At 46.2% G+C, this 12,227-nt stretch overlaps 1 protein-coding gene across 2 annotated transcripts in view; it reads right to left on the bottom strand.

Annotated features, from left to right (window-relative positions):
• Nucleotides 1–12,227, bottom strand: part of Kiaa0040 (KIAA0040 ortholog) — a 35,297-nt gene that overhangs the window by 12,902 nt on the left and 10,168 nt on the right. The window contains exon 2 of one of the 2 annotated variants that reach the window (XM_013352500.2): nt 8,685–8,756. The exons of the other annotated variant lie outside the window; for it this stretch is intronic. The gene's annotated coding sequence lies outside the window, so the exon portion shown is untranslated. The remainder of the gene's footprint in view (nt 1–8,684; nt 8,757–12,227) is intronic. 2 annotated transcript variants of the gene reach the window in all.

The raw sequence follows: 12,227 nt of genomic DNA, 5'->3' as shown, positions 1-12,227 counted from the left end.
AGTTAGGTCTGCAGTGCTCCTTGAGAGCAACTTTGGCCCAAGAATGGGTTACCTCCATGCCTTAGACTGGTGGTTCTGAGACCAGATGTCCTGGCTTCAATTCTGGCTCTTCTGCTCATTAAGTGTGCCACAGGGCAGGCCAACCTCTCTCCCTGGGCTCGATTTTCTCACCTGTAAAACGGAGCTGACAGCAGAGTGTCTGAGAAATGACTGCACCAGTTGGTAGAGTGTCTGACTCCATGTAGCACAATTAATAAAAACCCAGAGACAGATATTGGGGTTCAACCTGAAGACCAGAAAAGCAAATCAGCCAGACACTGGCTCTTAACTCTACCTCAGACCGAAATGGTGATTCTGCCTCCAGAAACCTCAAAATGAGACTGTGTCTGAGAGCTGTCTCCTGTTTTATATTCCTCTCTAGTGCAGGGTGGGGTTAAAGGCGCACACCACTACTGCTCGGTTTCTATGGCAAACTAGTGTGGCTACTGGGGTTAGAGGTGTGTGTCACCTGCCTGGTCTGTAAGGCTGACCAGTGCTTCTGTTTTACTCTTTGAATTTCAGGCAAGCTTTATTGATTAAAACACCAATGAAATATCATTACATTGTTGAGTCTACCTAGGCAATAAATATGATGATTTGACCTCAAGCAAAAAGACTTGATGGCTAAAATAAACAGCCCTCAGCTGCCCAGCTAATGATGATTTTGCTTGCCCTTTAAAATTTCAGCATGTTTCTGATATAATAATTTTGATATGCAAGCCTCTAAAAGAGACTGTCTTCCCCTCTCTCTAGTTTTCCTGAAACATGGAGGCTCTTTCTAAATTTCCCACTCACTGTTGTTTCTCTATCCAAGGATCCCAGGAATTCGTGAATGGGCATCACTTGGAGGCAGAGAACCATCTCTTCATCATCCTCTCATAGCCCTCACCTAACAGTGCAGAATGGTACCCACGTCTGCTTTGCCACCTTCACGTGACACTATCCTTTACCGTCTCTTCTTCTCCCCTTTTCCTCCTGCCAGAGTACTTAGTGAGTTGCGTGTCTGTGCTGATTTGCATCCTAGGCACTGCTCTCGACTCGTGGGCAGGAGAGATGTGACTGAGCAACTTATTCTCCACAGGGAGAAGACAATAGACAAGTGAGCCGAGAAAGAAACCCAAGCGTGTCCTCTTTATACAAAGGAAATGATTACAGTGGCCCCTGCAGAGGTGCCTTTGGGGGTGACAAAGATACAAAGACCCCAGAAGGCGGGAGCAGCAAGGGCGGGGCACTTCCGGGAGAAAGAATGGGGATGATGTCCAACAGTGAGGGAGGTAGCACCCTTGCCTTTTCTAAGCAGGCCTTGGGGAGTGAACTCAAGCCCTGTGTGTGGGAAGAGGAGGAGAGGGTCCTGAGATGAGCAATGTGCCCTCTTTAAGGTCACTGCTGTTGCATTTGTCCAAGTGCTCAAATGAGTCTCTAGGTTTTTTTTTTCCTCCCTTAATCTGTCTAAACTCTAAATGTGACTTGTATCCACTGCTTAACCCTCGGTGATGGAAACCATGCTTAGCACAGAGGCCCTGCTCCTCCTTTCCGCCCAGCCTTATCTTCTACCCCACTGGCGCCTCCTTTCATCACTAAGTTCACTTCCGGTTTTCCCCACTGCAATGCTCTGCCGTGTTCCATCTGCCCCGTGTCTCCCCACCTCCTTCCCTCCATCCACTCCTCAGGTGGACTCCTGGCCATTCAGGCCTCGCCTTGAAGTGTGACTCTAGATCCCCCATGAAATGATTGCTTTTTCTTCTGAGTTTCCACAGAGGCAATTACCTACCAGAGCCCTGATCTCAATGCATTATAAATGTGTTTGCTTTGAAAAATTAAAAGGATTCAGAAAAATGCAGAGGGTTATATAAGACTCAAACACTCCTGTGGTTGTTGACTTGTTTTTCATACTCACCTTGTCGGCTCCTGAAAACAGTGATTCTCACTCCTCTGTTTGGCCTGGAGATCTAGCTTTGTTCTTATCATATAATAGGTGGTAATGAATATTTGACATGTAAAGGTTTTCTGTGGACACTTAAACCAAGCAGAAGAATGACCTCATCATCTGGATTCTAATTCCAAAATAGCCTCCACACTTATCCACTTCTCTGCACTAGATCACTGCTCCCCATTAATTGGGTTACTGCAGTAGCCTCCCCCCCTTTGCCAGTCTTTCTGGCTCTACTTTTCCCTTGCTCTAATTAGTTATCACCACATGAACAGGCCAGAGTGCACTTGTCCCTAACTTATGCTCCATGACACCCCATCACATGAAGTATGAAAGAGAAATGCTATATCATATCCCACAGATTACCCCATCACCTGCCTCCTGCCTCCATCATCTGGTCCCTGCTTTCATCATATGTACTCTGTCTACATCATCTGGTCCCTGTCTCTGTCATCCAGCCCTGTTTCTGTCTCTAACATTGTATTGCATTCCTTCCTGTTTCATTCACTGTGTCCTATCCTGGGATTCTCTACTCGCTCAAAACTTTTATCTCTTTGCTTGGCCCATGTAATCTCAGAACTTGATATGAATACTTCATAACATTCAGGTCTTACTGCAAATGAATTTCAAATTTCCTGCAATGATACCTCAGTAAGGGCCTTCTCCTGGCATCTTGTCTCATTGCCTTTGCAGGATGACTCACTTTGAAATACCTCATTCACTCTGATTCTTTCCTCTGTCCTCCTCCTCCTCTTCATCATCTTCATCGTCTTCCTCCTCCTTCCCCTCTCTCTTTCTCTCATCCTTTCTTTCCTTTTATCATCTCATCCCTAACTACATGATTTCCCGTACATGGAGATATACATGTTTAAAGGCTGTCTTTCTCCTCTGGAATACGAGCCGCAGGAGAACACGGCCTTTCTCCTGGCTTTTTTATTTGAATGCCCAGACTTTGGCAGTATCCATCTAAATGAATGAACTTCACCCAGGGGTTCTGAAAAGAAAAGGGAACCTGACTGGACATGATTCGGTCATTCAGGTCACTGGGGAGAAGGAACAGAACAGAGTGTGTAAAAGGTAAGCATTGATCATAGCTGAACTTGGATGATAGCTGCCCAGCCACTTAGCACAGTCCAGTCAGATCCTCCAGCCACAGAGTTCCTTTGAGAGGGAAAAAACGGACCACAAAAATCCCATTATCAGGAGAGCAGTTGGGAGTGTTGTATGTTTTATCAGCTTCTCAATAATCACCTGCCTTCCATGTGCTCAGTTGCAAAGGGCCCATTGTAGCCGGGACTTCCAGATAACAAGGGACCCTTCCTAATTACTGTCCACTCTATTTCAGGTTCAGCAGAAGAGAAAATTAAAAAGCTCTATTTCACTTTGGGTTCAAATGAGTCAACCTCTCAATCAATAAGGTATTAATTAAGCCATGGTAGTTCATACAGGGAGAGTCAGAGATAGCCTCTTCTTAAAGATGATACCGGGAAATAATTAGCAAATAATTTAAGAACAAAGAAAAGAGTTTAAAATGGGCTTTATTTGGACTTTCTTTGATTTTTCTATTGTGAAAAAAAAAAGTCTGGAGTCTCCAATTCCTCTATTCTTTATTTCTGTCTTGTTTCCTCCCCTTCCTTTGCTCACCTTTTCATTATTTCCAAAGGGTCGGTGCCAGAGGCCCTGAGAACAGCTCATCTCACTCTGTCCACCCCCAGGCACAGTCCCTGGCATGCATGACTCTCTGATTCCTTGAGACACCCAGCTGTGCTCATGTGGTAAGCACAGACTCTCCAGCCCATGGCAAGTCGGCACCCTGAGATCATAAGGATGATGCCTCCTAACCTTCCTTCTTGTAAGCCAGAAAATGTGTAGCCACGGACTTTGTGTCTTTGGCCAGCATGGTGGAGGGTCTGGGAGCAGTCACACCTATGCCTTGTGGTCAGCTTTTCCCGCTGGCTTACGGGGTGGGGTGTTTATCCATGGTGCAGCAGCATTTGGCCCTGAGTCTGACACGGTGCCTGGTGGAATGTGGACGGACAGCATCATCTGAGTGACTAACCAGGTGAAAGGCATCCGGCGGTGCTGTGCAAAGCACGCACTACAATAGGTGCCTTAAAATGACCGCGAGGGGTGAAAGCAGCGTAGTATTCTAAGAATATCTTTTATTAACAGACCATTTGTTCTGATCCCTGTTTGATCAGTTTTTAACTGAATTGCTTTCAAGGGCGCGTTAACCAGCTCCCAGGAAAGCAGGGCAGCTACAGTTGGCTCCTCTCTCTGCTATCTTGCTGCCCTTATTTCCATCCGTTCCCTATCCTGTCCCTCCCATCAGCCCCCTGACCTCCAGATCTTAGTTTCTTAGTTTCAGCTCCAACACCCACTTGTCTTCATTTGAGCCAGCTTCTGTCTTAGATGCTTCAGAAGGCCAAAGCCTCCAAACAGAGCACTGGCGAACATCCTGGCACCTTTCACAAGAACAGGCGATCTGATGACCCGAATGCTACCATTTGCTGAGGTCTGACTAAGTGCACAAGTCTCTTCTCCTTCCCCCCCCCCCCCCCCGTGTGTGATCAAGGCGGAGTTACACAACCCAAGGTAATTCTTTCTATCTCCATTGAGGAAACTGAGGCCATCAGAGATTAAGAAACCTGTCCAAGGCCATGGAGCTACCAAAGGGCAAGATGCGGTTTCAATCTAATCCCAGTGGAGCACATAGGTTCTGCTGCAGCTGCTCTGGTGTGTGATCTCTATCCTCAGGAGACCAAGGACTTCAGTTTCTGGACCTTTTCTGTCAGGATGATGGTTTCTCACCCAGTAATCCCCTATAGCATGGGACAGCTTCCACTTGGGCCACAGCCTATGGAAATATCCCGATGGCATTTAGGTCGTGATTTTAAAGGGGCTTATATTTTCAAAATTTAGTTTTATTCATGTATGTGTCTGATTGCTTTTGTGCCACCTGCTTGCAGTGCCCATAGAGGCCAGAAGAGGGCATCAGATCCCTTGGAGTAGGAGTCACAGGTGGTGCTAGGAATTGAACTTAGGTTCTCTGCAAGAGAAGTGAGTGCTCCTAACCATGGCACCAACGCTCCAACCCTAACTATTCATCAGCAGGCCAGGGACCTCTGGAGCTGCTGTCTAGTGCTCTATCTCCTGATGGGGCTTGGCTTTTTAACAAGACCACACAGAGCAGGAGGGGAGTGCAAGCAAACACCACATATGTCAGAAGGCGATGGGCTTCTCTAAGGCATAGGCCTTCATGATGGGCACAATGCCCACTTGTATTCCAAGAGTTAGAGCCGACACACCTATGCTTTGTTATGCTGATGATCGGTCACTTTCCCTCTTGGCTTACATAAAATCCTCAGTTTTTAGCTAGCCCTACTACTGAGCTACACTTACATCCCATGAATGCATCGTCTGTGGAGCTTTGAAGGGCCAGAGCTCTCTCTGATCCCCGTTTTATCTAGTCGTGTTCACTACCTGGTCCCTGGAGGCATTTCAAGCTTGCAGCCTGAATTATAAAATTCCCATTGGAGGGACCACAGTACCTAGTCTCTGTAGAGAGGACCATGCAGCAGCTGGGGAGATGTAAAGGAGGACAAAGGGCCAGGCTGTCTGAGCAGCACTCATCTCCTGGATGACAGAGCTTGGTCTCTGATCAACGTGAGGAATGATAAAGATGAGGTACGGTATCGAAGGAGGTGGTCCACACACAGATATCCCTGGGCTCAAACGCTGGTAGAGGGGGAAGCAAAATGACTATGAAGCTAGGGTCACAGGAACCAGGTCTAATTCCCGTTCAGTTGCCTTCCATGTCTTTGACCTCAGACAGCATCAGTGAAGTTTTCTGAATCCTTGCTTTGTCTGAGAAACAAGGTTATTACCTGCCGTGGATAGCCCTCAAGATTCTTGTGAAGAACAGACAAGACATTCAAAAAAACACTGGGGCGGGGGGATCACAGTTGAAATGCCAGGTAGTGGCATTTTAAGGATAACACAAAAAAGATGGGATTAAACCTAGAATTGGAACCCGGAGCTTTTCTCTCCAGGGCAGCGCACTACCCTTCCCCACCACTCCTTTCCCCAGGTCCCCTAGGAGTCTCAGTCAACAGGAGGTAGGTTTCCAAGGCTGAGGATCCACAAATGCACACAGGTACCTCTCACACTTCTGTACGGCCAATCAGGTCACTTCCTGGTCTTAGTGCTCACAAAGTCTGGAGCCACGGTCATGGCGAAAGACCTCCATTACCCGGCCCTCACTTTCATTCTTTACAAGGGTTTGGTGAAAGTTTGGAGCCAATATTTGTAGGTGTGGTAAAGTAGCTAGGTGAGGTTTTACTTTTGGAAGGCTCAAGCCTCTGAGGTCATCCGTGAGTCAGGAGTGGTTAGGGTGGGGTGGCGCCACTTCTGTTCCATAAATAAAGGGAGCCTTCAGCTCCTGGGGGACTCCAACCCCTGCTGCTCAAGACTTCCAACTTATATCCTTTAGGAGGGGAAAGTATGTTTTTTTTTCTTTTTTCTTTTTCTAAAGCAAGAGGTCAACCAAACACTTAAGTGATTCAAGGGCTCCTACACAGGTGGCAATTAAAAAAAATAGACCCTAAATTAAAAGTTACATTTTTTTTTTTTTTTTTTTTTTTTTGTATACCAGAGAAGGGCATTTAGAGTTCCATGAACTGCAGCACTAACAGAAAGGCAGACTTATTTCTTCTTCTCGGTGGTGACAAAGGGAGGTTTTACAGGCTGGAAACTAATGGTGTGGCATAAATATACAATTATGTGAGTTGAAAGCTGTACAGATAGGGTTCTATTTTCCTTCCCATTTCCCTCTTCATTTCATGTTAACAGAAGTTCAAGGCAATTAAAAGTCAAATGCTACCTTATTACAGTGTCAAGGCTTAAAACGCCCATGGCAAATCGGGGGAATGGGCAGAAATATTGTCATTTCAGTAATAACTCAGCCCCGTGGAATGTATAGCACGGTGTGATGTCTCCGACACCAGGCTTTGGGTCACAGCCTCCTTTGTCCCGGGGAACCGTGGAGAGGATGAGCCCTCACCTGTCTCTGCATGGGTGTAAACCCGTGTCTCTAAGAGAGCATGGAGGCCTTTTCCTTGTGATCATTTTGATAACAGTTGATCAATGCAAAGGGCATATATTATTGCCCTAAGACACTGAGTACAACCAAGCGCCAGGCAAATAGTATGTCTTTGCCCTACCATGCTAGTATTTTTTTTTTTCGAGACAGGGTTTCTCTGTAGCTTTGGAGCCTGACCTGGAACTCCCTTGGTAGACCAGGCTGGCCTCGAACTCACAGAGATCCGCCTGTCTCTGCCTCCCAAGTGCTGGGATTACAGGCGTCGCCACCACCGCCCGGCTCCATGCTAGTATTCTTTATCCCAAAGATAGGACATTTTTTTAGTCTCAGATGCAGCTGCCTCCTTGTTAACTCTACCAGCTTCACCCCTTCCCTTCACCCCTTCCCAGATCTACCCCGTGTAACAAACAAGTGCTTTCTCAGGTCTGAAATGCCTTTTCCAAAGGAAAACACAATCATAGGAGACCCCCTTCACCCAAGGCTCCACTTTCTACCATCAAAAATCATTACTGAGAAAATTCCAGAAATACACAATTTACCATTCTGAGGCTTGTCATGACATCCTGGCCAGTGTGTACAGCTAAGGATATGAATCATTCTTTTGCACTGTCTCCACACTATCTATACTATTGACCTGTTACTTCCTTAGTAGCTGCCTGGGTTATGAGACTGTCTGCTAAGCATGGCAGTGCTATGTTCAAATAATTTTCACCTAATAAGGACTCATATAACAAGGGAACTGATGTTGGCCATATATATTACATATATATTACATATATATAATATGCTAAAATAGGTATATATCTTAATAGAATCAAATTCAAAATTAGATGTTTACCTCATCTGGATTAGGTAGATAACATGTACATTATATATAATATATATGTACATGTGCATCTTTTCAATATATTACATATAATAGTAATATTGCAATATATATTGCTAATAATATATAAACTTATTTCAGTATATTATGATTACTCTATTTTATTATTTTTTACTGTTAGTGTTTTACCATGACTAATTAATAAATTAAAATTAACTGCAGGTATAGATAATATAGACAGAAGATAGATCAAAACATGTGCACCTGCTTATTGTCTCTCCTACCACTTGCTCCAGATGTCTAAATGACAGGAAACACTAGGGACCTCAGGTCTCATCATCCCAGGCCTTCTATGGTATGGCCACAAGGTGGGCTATCTTCTGGCTGGGTACCAGCCTTTAGATTTTCTCTCTCTTCAGCACTCAGACAGCCTTATGATAGCAACTGTCATGCTGTTGAATCTTGAAGGAATAGGGGTGAGGTGGGAATGCTGACTGGAGAATGGTCTGAAGAGTGGGTCTGGACCCACCTGTTAGGAGGCAGCAATGGCTCCTGGGGATGAGGGTTGGCCTGGAGCAGCCAGGAAGAGAAATATGTGGTAAGGCAGGTAGGCTCCGTATTGGGAAGTCTGTGGGTCCCAGGCCTCCAGCTTGGGTTTTGACTTTTCCTTGGTTTTATTAGCTTATACTCTTGTGAATTCCCCATGAGTCAAAATCAAAAACCAGCTAATGGACAGTCAAAGAGCCACAGACTCGCAGACGGAGACAGGATGAGCGGGTATGACTTACTCGGTATGTGTCTTGGGACAGTCACTCAGTTGCTCTGGGCTGCAGTTCCTCTATCTCTACCATGCAGATAATCTAGAACACACAAAGCGCTTGTATGAATGTAATGTTTGTACTGTTTCTCTAGACGACAACTGGAGACATGGACTGGCTTCCCTCTCGATCTTTCGATGAAGTTCTAATGAAAAACGTGCACACTCCCTAAAGTCAGACACCCTTTGTGGTTGTGATTGTGATGCCCTTCGCACAGGGTTTTCCAGGTGAAGCAGGTGGCGCTGTGACCCACAGCCAGGCTTCCAGCAACTGTATATGCCGTCACACTTGGTATCATTCTGGCAGGTGAAGACATGTGACAAACAACAACAGCAGTCACTCCTTGGCTCTGCCCAAGGCCAGAGCAGCCTAGAGTTCTTGGGAGAATTATTTCAGTGATGGGGGGGGGATATCCTCCCTGCATTCTTCCAGAATGGAAGGATAGTCGATCATCACTCGGCCTAATTCCAGAGACGTTCTTTCTGCCAGGGTAGTGGAGCGGAGGCCTACTTGATGTCCAGGTGCTGGAAATTCGAGTCCTTGTGTGCACTCTGGACCAACAACATGTCCACCCTGTTGAGCAGGTTCTGATATGCGCATTCCATCCATCACTGAGAGGCAGCGGGGCTGCTCATGAGAGCAGAGGGAGTGACCCTCATGGCTGCCCTCTGGTTGTTCTGTGATGTTTGTGGGTTAGAGATTACTTATGAGTCTCCCTTGCCTGTTTACTGAGTCCCTGTCATAAAAATAACACCACAATCTCCGATCTTTACATTCAGAGAGGCTCATGGTGCCTCTCATATCTGTGCCAATGCAATATGGCATTTGAATTGTTTCCTTGTAGATTATATGGATTTTACGTCAAGAAGTGTTAAGTATTTACTATGTGATCAGCATATGCTAAAGGGCCGGAAGGGTAAGAGCTGTGACTTGGTTTGCCAGAGGGTGGGTCAAGAGGCGCAGCACTGGAAGCCTCGGGGTTTCCCAACAGTATCAGGTAAGACAGTACCAGCATTGGCTCCACTCATCTTCCAGTATTAATCCCAAAGCCCACAGTAATATACGTGTGAATTCTTTGTAATTTGAAAATGCCCTGCAGAGTAGCTTTTATGGTTTTGAGACAGAGTTCTTTTGCATCCCAGGCTGGCCTCCAACTTGTTACTTTGCTGAGGATGACCTTGAACTTCTGACCTCCCTGCCTCTACCACTCTTCCCAAACCTAGTTTTTCAGTCTATGCATCTTTACGTCTCATTTAAAACCTCATTCCTCTTGGGAAACCCCAGGCATATGAAAGGTCAGAGTCCCGGCTCTGGGCCCTTTACTGTCCCCTTACTGTCTTGCCACAGTCCATGCCAACATTAGGGTAACTTCTTATCCCAGCATCCTTTCTCCTTTCCACATGAAATCTATTCCCATCACGGGATCCCCAAACTTGACCCTCCGCATCCTGGGATTACAGGTGTGTGCCAGCGTGCCAGGTTTTATCCTTTCAAGGGAATCGAACCTAAGGCTTTGTGGATGCTAGGCAGGCCCTTTATTCGCTGAACTACATCCTCAGTTCCTCCAAGGTAGTATCCAAATGCTAAACCAAGAGCCAGCAAGTGCCCCCGTGTGAGTTCTGTCAGACTAGAGAGATAGATGTGGGCTGGAAAGTGGGATGGCAGGAGGAGTAGAGGCTCTGGTAGCCCATGTTTAAATTTAGTCTTTATGCCAGGGCTGGCCATGCTGATGGGGAATTAAGGCTACCTGGGAAGGTTGCTGCAGAGGGACGGGGCGGCAGCATGCACAGAGCCTGAGTGTGAACAGGCAGGGAGGACATTTGAGAAATGACATCGGGGAGACTCTGAGTGCTTGATATGGGCTCAGTGCAATGAAGCTCACGGAGGTTCCAGAAGCCCTGGGCAGAGACCTGGTAACAGCAGCATTTCAGTGGTAGTACCTAACCTCCCTTACAAACGAAAGGACACCTTGCCAGAATTCAGGATTATCCAGCTTTAAGCCACCACCCCGGGGGGCCAATGGTGGTGTGTAGGCATAGTATTCATATATATTACAATTAAAAACTTTTATTAATAGCGTATGTTCTCCCATAGACAAAAATCTGATTATGATCTGAAATGAAATATCACCAAACAAATAAGAAAGAAGGTGTTATTTATTGATTTCCTGATCCCTTGGGAAAGGGGGTGGGAGCTAAGGACACCTGCGCACTCATGTCTCACCTTTGAACGGACACCAACCGGGATTGGCTTTATTTATGATTGAGTACTATTACGGCCTCACACTTACAACTCTAGATTTGAGGGTGGTAGGAAGAGGGCCTCATCATGTAGCCCAGTGTGGCCTCAAACTGGAGCTCCTCTGGCCTCGGCCTCCCTAGTGCTAGAATTACAGGCCCACACCATCACACCCAGCTCAGGGATTCGTTAATGGATCCTGTGAACAATTTTTCCTTTGTCGAACTGTAAAGTAGAGAAGGGAGGGATTGCATGCCCCATTTCCCAGGTGAACGAAGCATAGGATTTGTTCAAGGCTGTTGTGTCATCAGGTCGCAGTTTTTGTGTCCCCGTGTGATGCACTCCTCACTACACTGGCTCCCAAGAAACAACACCAAGGCCACCACGCAGCGGCCACCAATCCCTTTGGAAGTTTATGAAACCTTCTCTTTCTCAAACTCTAGGACCTGGGGTTCCCCTCCTGTTTTGGCGTCTCAAACATGCTTCTCTTTCTACCCCACAACTGTTCCTAGCACCATCGAGTTTTCTTGTCTACTCATCTTCTAGACCTAAGATAAAACCTTGTTCCTCCTGGGAAAACTTCCTGGGCTGTGTTAAAGGTCAGAGCCCCGACTCTGTGCCCTTCACTCTTTATACTCTTGCCACAGCCCTTGTCAGCATTAGAGTAATTTCATATCCAACCATCCCCCCTCCTTTTCACATGGGATCTACTCTCATCACGGGATCCACAGTGTCTGGGACCTATTCTGTCCCTGAGAAATATTTGCCAAGTTAATGAGTGGACATCTTTTCTAGATAAGAAAACTGCGAGGTTTATGGACATTAAATGACTCGTCCAAGGTCTCACAGCTATCAAAGATGCCTTGACAAAAATTTCTACCTGGGAATACCTAGCACTCGTGCCCAGGCTGATGTCTAGGTTCACATACAGCACTGTAGTCAAAGAAAAGATACTTAGAAGAGTGCACACATCAGAGTTTCAGTATTTCCCATGTGGAGAACCCTTTTAGCCTGACCGCTGCTCAGATACCACGTGTTTCTGGGATTCCCCACACTCTGCAGGCGAAGGTGATTGGCCTCCATGTACATTGGCCCTTTCGTGGGACACCATATAGAAGTTTAAGATGACATCACTAGAAAGCGACTGCTCACAATTTGTTGGAAAGCCCTGCCTGCTCATGTTTTTGACATGTCTGTGTTCTTGACGGATGATATTTACATAGTGACACCAGCAGTCACACAAACTGAGTCCAGGATGTGTGTGTATGTGTGTGT

The sequence above is a fragment of the Microtus ochrogaster genome, assembly GCF_000317375.1.
Source record: "Microtus ochrogaster isolate Prairie Vole_2 chromosome 6 unlocalized genomic scaffold, MicOch1.0 chr6_random_2, whole genome shotgun sequence".
Classification (NCBI taxonomy): Eukaryota; Metazoa; Chordata; class Mammalia; order Rodentia; family Cricetidae; genus Microtus; species Microtus ochrogaster.
Note: the sequence above shows the minus strand (reverse complement) of the source record. Positions and strands in the feature narration are given on the sequence as shown.